Source organism: Coenobita brevimanus, chromosome 100 (genome assembly GCF_032717465.1).
Source record: "Coenobita brevimanus isolate Jiangsu-jjx chromosome 100, ASM3271746v2, whole genome shotgun sequence".
Classification (NCBI taxonomy): domain Eukaryota; kingdom Metazoa; phylum Arthropoda; class Malacostraca; order Decapoda; family Coenobitidae; genus Coenobita; species Coenobita brevimanus.
In genome coordinates this window covers 2,327,501-2,338,345 of record NC_137053.1, presented here as the reverse complement: position 1 = coordinate 2,338,345, position 10,845 = coordinate 2,327,501, and the positions used below count along the sequence as shown (strand labels likewise).

The 10,845-nt window shown below is 43.2% G+C and overlaps 1 protein-coding gene across 2 annotated transcripts in view; it reads left to right on the top strand.

The window, feature by feature from the left end:
* Positions 1–5,868: 5,868 nt before the first annotated feature.
* LOC145414517 (uncharacterized) overlaps positions 5,869–10,845 on the top strand; it is a 40,735-nt gene continuing 35,758 nt past the window's right edge. Inside the window, exon 1 of one of the 2 annotated variants that reach the window (XM_080284039.1) lies at positions 5,869–5,983. The gene's annotated coding sequence lies outside the window, so the exon portion shown is untranslated. The remainder of the gene's footprint in view (positions 5,984–10,845) is intronic. The other variant, XM_080284040.1, reaches the window with a different exon arrangement.

Sequence of the window (10,845 nt, the reverse complement as noted above, 5' to 3'; positions counted from 1 at the left end):
TTTTTAGGATTACTCGTTTCTGTACCGCACGTCATAATTTCGGCCAAATATTCCCTAACGTCTCGCTTTTCCAGGCCTGCCTCCCTTCAGCCACATCATAGACATGCTGTGTGGACTCCCAGGCAACGAAGATGAAGCCTGGGGGACCTTGGGAGAGTCAGAACTGGATCTTGACCCTTATTCTTCTCACCACACACACGTACAGTAAACATTCTCAGACTTAAGTGGAAGAGAATGAAATTTTACCATCTTTTCTGTAAGTACATACTTTTTCTGGCTTGCTGGTAAAATTAAACTTATGCTTTCCAGAATTCAGAGTTAGGAGGGCAGGCGTTCTTATGTTCAGGCGATGCAGCTTCACTATTAAGTCTGTAACATATGCGAGTAGGACAGGCGCAAGGAAACTGTATGCAGTGGCATTTAGTCGCCAGAACTCAGTAGAGTGTTGTGACGGTGGGATTTGGACTTACCGAAATTGGGGTATATAGCATTCTCAGCCTAGCTACCCACTCTGTATTAATATCTCGGACAATAGGCGAGAGGTGTCTGATGAGGCTTCAGAGAATATGGCACTAGGTAAATGGGAAAATTACCATGACCTTCACCTCAGCTGTGGTCTCAAGGATCTTTCCCTTTTCATCCACCCCAGTATCGCTTTCCTGTGAAGCATTAACCCCTCCACCTCTCCGTCGTCTCTCCATCACCTAACCAAATTGCCCCTTGTGTTGCTTTTCTGCAGCCTAACTCTGACCCAAATCACCCTTCCTCAGCCCCTTCTTCCCACACACCCTTACTCAGTGAGGGAATTAACTACCAGGTTAGCGAAAATCAGTGGCAAATTATTCAGTACCCACACTCTCACCATACCCATAACATCATCATAGGTAGTGCGCCCCTGTGACTCCTTGATATGGTAAGGAGGACAACCGCTCACTTTCTCTAAGCGGGCGACCTGTGAGATGAAGTTCCCACCAGTGACCTTCCACCCAGATGTCATTATGTGTGGGCAGGTCAGAGAATGCGGGGTGAAATAACCATCCTTGACACGGTAGAGCAGAGACGTCAGGCAGCGTAATATAAACGGGTTCACATATGAATAGGCTACGTAGGGAAGGTGGAGGGGAAAGGAGCCTTTTGTTTAGATTATTCACCATGAAGTACAGTTCCCAACACTGATAAAGATTTAGTTAAGTTTATCCTTTGGTCCACATTTCTCTCTGGGTACCTAGCGCGTTTTCTGTATATAATTATCAATATGTTTTAAGGTGACACTTATCTTTTTCTGACCTACGTTCGAACGCCAACTCCTTCCTTTGTGTTCATGGTACTTGTATGATGCTACTTGGACACTCATTTGTGCTGTGTGTGTGTGTGTGTGTGTTCCCCCATTAACCCAGTAGTGCCGAGAGTTCCTGTGTGAGGGATTTTGCTGGAACAGTACTAAGCGAACCTCCCTCCGCCTATAGGCTCATAGTCGCGAAGCTCATAGGTCCCTATTCCGGGGTTCCATTCTTTATTAAAGTTTGAAAATGGCCAGTTCCGTCCTTTACGGAGGACACTGGGCGCCAATGGGTTAAATAACTTCTCAGCAAGGATCCCGCACCCCACTGATCTCATCAATTCCCGTCGAATGAAGCTAGAATGTTTGTGAGAAGGTAATACATATGGGTAAGTCTGTGTATAGGAGGCGTGGAAGACCAAGAGGAAGGAGGCTAGAATGTGTTTATGAATACGTGAGTAAACGAGACAGGGAATTTATCAGTGCAGAAGAACTGACAGGAGACAGAAATGAAGGGAATAACAACGTACGGAGATGCATATGGCAGGATTTGCACTTTTATTTATATTATTTCGTTATTTATTTTTATCTGGCAATCAACGGGATAGCATTTTGAACCACGATTGTGAGTGGATCATTTGGCCTGCAAGGTGAAGCCATGAATTTTGAGAGGCTGTGCTTTTACCAGCCACTTTGTTAATAGTTGTCTTACATCCTTACCCTCTTTTTCTTATTTGTGGATTTCTTCTACCCCATCTAAATGGGTATGAGGGTCAGAGTGATGATGATGAAGATAATAATGATAATAATAATAAGTGGCGATGATGATGATGATGGTGATGATGATATTATCTGAACTGGACTGTAGTATTGATTTTGTATATGTCATAAAAATATCTGATTATATCCGTAGTAATGAAAGATTCCAACCAGAGATAACCCAGTAAGCTAAGTTGTATATCCGTTGGGTTTCGTCCCTTTGTCGGTTGTTCCCCGTAGCCTTCTGGTCTCAGGCCCCACTTCTGCACCAGGACCTCAGATGTATCCCCTGTGACACTCTGAAGGCGCCCTGGTTGTCGTGGACTTGGACGTTGGTTGGACACATGGATAGTTTTGGCCATACCGTAGAAGTGACTGGAGGAAAAGAGGACGAAAACAGGAATGCCGACGACGAGGATGATGACGCAGACGAAGATGAAGACCATGATGCTGACGATCCTGACCACTCATGTCTCTAGCAGATAATGGACCTGGTTGAGTGGTGATAGAGCGATGAATGATCAGTGACAGGAGGTAAATAATGAAAGTGACTTAGAGAGGGTGTAAGATTTGCTGTTTACCCAGAACTTTTTTAGTCGATGAAAGCTTGTATGTTACGTATGAGATGGCTGGGAATCACAAGGTGGCTTATTAATCGGAAATCATTAATCTGTGGCGGTATGATCACCGTGGTAAAAGAGATAGGTCGTCTCTGTGTGCTGCTGAGTGATAGGCTACTGCACGTTGGTGATTTAGAGGTCGGTAGGTTAGCTTGGGAATCAGTTAATTGTAGCCGACTAATTGCGTAATCTGGGAAAATAAATACCGGTAACATATATATAATTCATTTACTGATTAAGTGTTGTTGAAATGTAGTACACAATATATATGCGTTGCATGAAGGAGGATATATGTGATATAGTGCTGTAAAGAGTATAGTACTTGTAAAAACGGTGCTGACCCTTTCCATGATGTTGTCTTACATCCTTACCCTCTTTTTCTTATTTGTGGATTTCTTCTACCCCATCTAAATGGGTTTTTATCCTGGCGGGTGTGTGGGATGACTGCCATGGGAATCAGTCAGTCCAGGTGTTGGTGTAAGGTAATCTGAAGAATTAAAAAAAAAAAAAACTAATTAAGTGTTGTGGAATTACAGTGAAAAATAATAGGCACAATAGAAAAGACTAAAAAAATCTGTGAAATGGTGTGCTGATCTTTAAAGAGAAAGTGTGCAGAAGACATAACTTGTGAAGTGTTGATTATTTACACCCACTCGTGGAAAGCTAAAGTGTGTTATTATCTTACCGTGTGTGTGTGTGTGTGTTATTATCTTACTGTGTGTGTGTGTGTGTGTGTGTGTGTGTGTGTGTGTGTGTGTGTGTGTGTGTGTGTGAACAGAATATCTCAAAAAGTTTTTATTCGATTCTAACCTAACTTGGAGTAGTTTAGGTTAGCCAGGAGGGTGATGTAATTTTTCATTTTTAGAACAGTGGGTCAAAGGTCAGGGTCACATGCCAAGGTCAGTTTAAAGAGTTTTCACCCAATTTGGAGATGGGTTCATAAGGCAAGGATAAAAGGGTTCTATTTTGAGACCAGACAGACCAAAGTCAGGGTCAGAGGGCAAATTCGAAGAGAGGGTTATCATCACGGTCTGCTTTATCAGTTTTTATCCGACTTAGACCAAACGTGGTGGAAAGGTTGAGGGTAAGACAAGGGCATAGGAAGTCGATTTTGAGACTATTTATACCGTGGTCAAGGTCATAGGGCAGAGCAAAGGTCAGGGTAATATGGCAAGGTCAGCTAATAAGTTGTGATACGATTTTGACCATACTAAGCGGATGGGTTGAGGGTAAGACAAGAAAGATGGATTATGTTTTAAGAACATTCATTCAGTGGGCAAGGTCAAAGGTAGAGTTGTCTGGGTTTGTGTGTTCACCAAATTTTGAAAACAGTTTTGATCTGATTTAGCCCAAACCTGGTGGAAGGGATGAGGGCTATCCATGAAGCTGACTTTTCTTCTTCTTTTTTTGGGGGGGAGGGGTACAGTAGGGACAAGGGCTCAATCAGGTTTTATCCACTTTACACCAAACTATGTGGAAGGGTTGAGGGTAAGGCAGATGTAAGGTGATACGCTTTAGAACAATTCGTCAAAGGTCAGGATCACAGGGCAAGGTTATTTATTGAATCCAGTATGTCTACTGTGGTAATTTAATTCACACCAAACTTGGTGAAATTACTAAGGGTCATTCAGTGATATAGATACTGAATTTTGAAAACAGTAGCTCTAAGGTCAAGGTCACAGTGCGAGGGCAACGAAGAGTTTTTATCCTATTTGAATCAGACCTAGTGGAAGGTTTGAGGGTCAGGCAAGGATGTGGTAATTTGAGTTTAAGAGCAGTCCGTCAAAAAGGACACGATCATAGGGCTAAATTAAATGTTTGGGCCATAACTTAGTTTTAGACCGATTGTTGGGCGCGGGTGTGCACTCAGTCTACCTTCTTGTTTTAATTTTAATGTTTACTACCGTAAATAAAATTACTGCAGTTCAGAAACGCATCAAGTGTCCTGGTGAAGATCTGCTAATTAGTGTTTCCCTGCTCATTGTAACCGATCGAGGAGGATTACCTGGGACTGGCGGGACACCTGGAACTAGGTTAATTAAGGCCACAGTAGGTGACGTCAATACCCTCGCTTGATGTACCTGTACAGTACGTCCTGGTTGCTGGGATTGAAGGGGGGGGGGTGGAGCTATGAAGGGCCGAAACAGCGTAACAGTATACGCAAATGAGTGCACAAGTATACAGTAGGCAGCCACACAGTATATGTAAGGACGGTTCATGAGTGTGTCGAAACGGCGCTGGTGTGACCTCCTTGTCAGTCATCCTCTTTAATGCCCTCCCACGCCTTCACCTCACACGAAGCAGCTTACGAGAACTTCCAAACGCAGTGTTCTAACAGCTTCACTTTTGCTTTCATCGCATCTCTAAGCATATTATATTTAGAAGCAGTTTGCTGAAAAATAATACAGAGAAAAACAAGATGCATTATTTTGCCTCATGTACTGAGTGCTCCTTTTCGACGTCACATTTTCCGTCAGTGTCTGCGTATTTTACTGTGCAGACGTAATATGTCTTACTGTGGTGTAACTTAATCCGTGTTACAATTAACGTGAATGACAATGATGTATTGGCTCAATGAATAGGGGTTTATTGGTATTCATAAGCTGGTCATCTTTGTGTGCAGTATTCCATAGAATGAATTCACGCTACATATTATGAATATAGTAATAATAGACACGTTGACCCACTGTTACCAGCGCGGTATTATCCTTGGTTTTTACCACACCCTAGGCACCACACCCTTCGGTGGTGGTGAACGGAGCCCGGCACCGGTATTAGATGTTTCCGAAACATCAGCGAAATGATGGACAGTAAAAAGAACAGTTCATCAGTTCGGGAAGGGGGGAGTTCGGGTTTATTAGTGATAAAGGTATCCTTCAGTATGTTCATTATGTAATAAAATCATTGAAAAAGAATTCATATTACTTGAAGAATCTGTCAACTCACTTGAACTTACCGCCAGACGGGATTCATACCACACAGTTTAGAATATTTACTGTATTGACCCATATACTTCCGAATCTGTAATAGCCTGTTCTATCTGTAAGCCAGTGATAAGGTAAGTTTTTGATCCCTAATGCTCAGTGGGCCAGACCAAGACGAGGTGACTGGGAATTAAAGGTATGAAATGTACAAACCTGACTCCAGCGCACACTCGAGCCTCCCCAGCCTGCTCCCCGCGCTTACAAACACCGTCATACCGGCGTCGCCCTCCTCACCATACGCCAGACAACGCGGCTCAGTGCTGTACGGGCTGAGTGAAGGAACCAGAGGAGCCACCATATACTCCCGCCAGAATCTTGAAGGAAAGCAACACTCCTTAAAGGTAAGACAAGGCAGAAAAACATGAAGATGGTGAATGTTTCTTAAGAGATTTGTGCGGGTGAAGATATAAACACTTGTAACTTTGTCTCGTGGCCCAACAGAAATAGAGGTGATGACATTTAAACTAACCTTTAGCGTCAGGTTCCTCCGTGTAACTTTAAAAATCGCCGCCGACGCCCGTGTAGCTCCGTGTTTTGGAAGTAGGGGTGAATGAGGTGAGCTGGGTCGGGTGGAGGGTGTGTCTGGCAATGTTGAAAGACTCCTCCCTCACCTACTGCTCTCCCTCGCACTTGCCTCATGCGGCCAGTGTTTCTATATTTATTTATCCATCACATATCACTTCGGGAATATGTATGGACACTCATTGACCCCATTCTCTTTTCAAACTCTAGATATGATTGTCCGTTACCCATATACCGAATGCTGCTCTAAGTAACGTGTCTCTTTAGCTTAGATCTACCTACGGGAAAGAACCACTGGGGTGCGTTTAAATTCACAGTTTTCGTTTCGTTCACATCCTTCATGACACATGATACAGAATACGATGTGAAGGAGGGTACTGCATTTTCTCTGCAGGATACTCTACACACTTACACATTGCTTACTTCTGTTGCCATGAGAGAGTGCACACAATCCGGTACGTAAAAAAATAAACTTGTGTTTTTTTTTTTCACCCTAACTGGCCTAGATTTTCGTTCTTTTGCACCACATTTCACAGTCGTAGGTCATTAGCAGAAAAAGACCATGCGCGGCTGTGCTTCCTCTCCATAGCACTTCTTCGTGACTAGCATTGTGTTGTGTTAATCTGTTGTCATAGCTCTGCATTCAAGATGGAGAGAAGACAATTTTAGGCCAAGTAAGAGTAAATAGAGTTTTGCCGGACTTGAATAGGTTTGAGGGGAGAAAGATTATGAGAGAGTCCTTCGTCATGCAGTAGAATTAGCTCAGGCTTGTGATGACGTATGCCGCGCAGGAATACCGTGCAAAGAGAGACATTAATAAGACATAATTGATAGCAAGATAGGTTTAAATACATATCATCAGCGATCACAACCCATCATTTCCCCCACCATGCATGTGTAGCAGGGCATTTAGCTGTATGCAGATGAACTTTCCCCACTCTAGAGCGCCACTGGCAATGAAAGCTTTGTATCCTGAGCACATCCTGCCGTTTACTCTGTTGATGCTGTTGCCCCGGGAGTATTGACATTAGTATTGATGCTAGCACCCCATTTGACGTCACTGTAGGTGCTTTTGTGACTTGATGGGACTCGTCTGATGATAGTACATATCTGAGATCAATGGGTACTTGTAAGCAGAAGCCTCAGGAGTAGCGTTTGCAGATGATGGTAGCATGTGTGACTTCACTGACTTCGTTGCAGGCGGCTGTTTGTAACTTGATGCTTCATTGACGTTATGGTGCCTGTACCATGTCAGAGTTCTCTCTCTCTCTCTCTCTCTCTCTCTCTCTCTCTCTCTCTCTCTCTCTCTCTCTCTCTCTCTCTCTCTCTCTCACACACACACACACACACACACACACACACACACACACACACACAGGAGGTGCTTATAGCTTAAAATCCTGTGTACAGTTGGGGACCTTCGTCGTACCGTCACTGGAGGTACTTTTTCTCAGTGATAGCTTATTTTACCTCAGTTTGAATGCTTGTAGTTTAAAGAAGCTTCAAGACACTACCGGGTGCTCTTGACAGTAAAGCTTCATTTGACGTCACGAGGTGTGGGTGTTCGCAGCCGGGAAGTATGGTAAGGCGGTAAATTATCTGCATCACACCTGCGCGCGAGGTAGGTGATAGTGGGTGTTGGACTTTATAGGTTTCTTGGATAATATTCTGTAACGTAACACCTTCCTTTGTAACTGCATCCCGACACCCTCCCATGTTACACTGCATCCCCGTTGTGACTACACCCCCCCTTCCCCATACCCTTCCATTTTACGCAATGCCCACCTCATCAGGAATCCGAAACTTGCCGCGTGCATCCCCTCTACTAGCTTTGTTGTAGCCCTTGGTGTCGTGGTGTCTCATGTTATCAAGAGGAAATACAAAATCAATAGACAATAGCCATATTCCTGTGGCTGTCCTTGTGTCGTCATTTATTTTTTGTCCTCGAAACTTCAGTGTTACGGTACACACCTACACTGCCCTGTTACGCTGCACACCTACACTTCATTGTTACGCAACACCCTTACACTTCACACCTCCCTGTCATACTATACACACTCCCCTGCGATACCACACACTCCCCTGGGATACCACACACTCCCCTGGGATACCACACATTCCCCTGGGATACCACACATTCCCCTGGGATACTGCATACTCCCCTGCGATACTGCATACTCCCCTGCAATACCACACACTCCCCTGGGATACTGCACACTCCCCTGCGATACCACACACTCCCCTGGGATACTGCACACTCCCCTGCGATACTACACACTCTCCTGCTATACAACACACTCCCTTGCTATACTACACACTCCCCTGCTTTACAACACACTCCCCTGCTATACTACACACTCCCCTGCGATACTACACACTCCCCTGCGATACTACACACTCCCCTGCGATACTACACACTCCCCTGCGATACTACACACTCCCCAGCGATACTACACGCTCCCCTGATATGCAGCACCCACATACCACTTGTATATACCGTCTGTTTGGCCAGTGGTTCTTAAAAACTAATTATAAACACGGCTTGCATTAAAATAGCACGTGGCTTTATCATTTTAAGACAGCACACTTGTAACGTCTTGGTATTATAATTATCCTTAATACCACCATATCCTTACACCACTACACCACTCTATCCATACACCACTACACCACTATATCCTTACACCACTACCACTATATCCTTACACCACTACACCACTCTATTCATACACAACTACACCACTATATCCTTACACCACTACCACTATATCCTTACACCACTACACCACTATATCCTTACACCACTACCACAATATCCTTACACCGCTACATCACTCTATCCATACACCACTACACCACTATATCCTTACACCACTACCACTATATCCATACACCACTATATCCTTACACCACCCCACCATTATATCTTTACACCACTACATCACTATATCCTTACACCACTACACCCTTACATCACTTCACCACTACATCCTTACACCACCCCACCATTATATCTTTACACCACAACACCACTATATCCCTACACCACAACACCACTATACCCTTACGCCACAACACCACTCTATCCATACACCACTACACCACTATATCCTTACACCACTACACCACTATATCCTTACACCACCCCACCATTATATCTTTACACCACTACACCACTATATCCTTACACCTCCCCACCATTATATCTTTACACCACTACCACTATATCCATACACCACTACACCACTATATCCTTACACCACTACCACTATATCCTTACACCGCTACACCACTTTATCCATACACCATTACACCACTATATCCTTACACCACTACCACTATATCCTTACACCGCTACGCCACTCTATCCATACACCACTACATCACTATATCCTTACACCACCCCACCATTATATCTTTACACCACTATACCCTTACACCACAACACCACTATACCCTTACACCACAATATCACTATACCCTTACACCACAATATCACTATACCCTTACACCACTACACCACTATACTCTAACACCTGTACACCGCTATATCTTTACACCACAACACCATTATATCCTTAATTATAGACAGTGTAAACGCCGCATGCATAGAAATAGCACTGGTATTGGGTGTTGACGCAGTTGATTATCGAGGAGCCACAGAGAAGAACGACAACGAAGAGCCTCAGGAATATATAATGCGAGAACTGCAAAACTCTTAACCTCATCACTCCGGTCACGTGTGTTATTACCTCCCCCAGCGAAGTTGCACGAAGGTTATGTATTCACCCATGTCTGTTTGTCTGTGTAAAAATATATGTAAAAAATGTTATAGGATTTCAATGAAGAGTCTGTTAGATTTTAAGGTACACCTGGATCCAGATGAAGGTATAAATGATAAGTTTTACTGGTGTTGACGTAGGTATGCGTTCTCTGAAATTGTATAACAGGGCTGAAAATGACCGTAGAATTAACTGACAGACCGTAAAAGTGTTGGTCTGGTAGAAAAGAGGAATTACAGCAGTAAGTCGTAAATTCTTCTGGCGGAGGTATGTGTTCTTTGAATGCTTTCTAGTTGCTTTTATTCTAGTTCCTTTAAGACGTATTATTAACTTATTGGTCGACCTTTTGTATTGAAAGGGCATATAAACGCCATATTTAAAATTCACTAGTCGGAAGTCTCTTTGAAGTTGAATGAAACTGAATGGAGGCAGCAAAAAAAAAAAAAAAAAAAAATGGACGGAGATACGACAGGAAATTGATCGTAAGTTTGTTCGTAAATTCCTTTCAAAGCTAGAGTTGGTCGTGTTTGTTCGTAAGTTCGTCAGTGGCGAAGGGATTTGATCGTAGGTTTGTTTTTAAATGAGTAAATCCGAGTTTTTAAGGGATTTGATCGCATATGTGTTCGTAGATCAAATAAACCCGAATTTTAAGGTACTTCATTGTAAATTTGCTTTAAATTCCTTCCTATTTACGAAATAAGTCTGTAAGATCCTGATTTACGAAGGGAATTTATCGTAAGTTAGGACGTAATTTCCTGACTTAAGAAGGAGAATATTCTTGTGTTCGTAAATTCCGTCATGAAGTATATTCTTGTGTTCGTAAATTCCGTCATGAAGTACGAAATAACCTATTGATTCATACGTTTTGAGTTATGAAATAAGTGCATAAATTCAAAGTT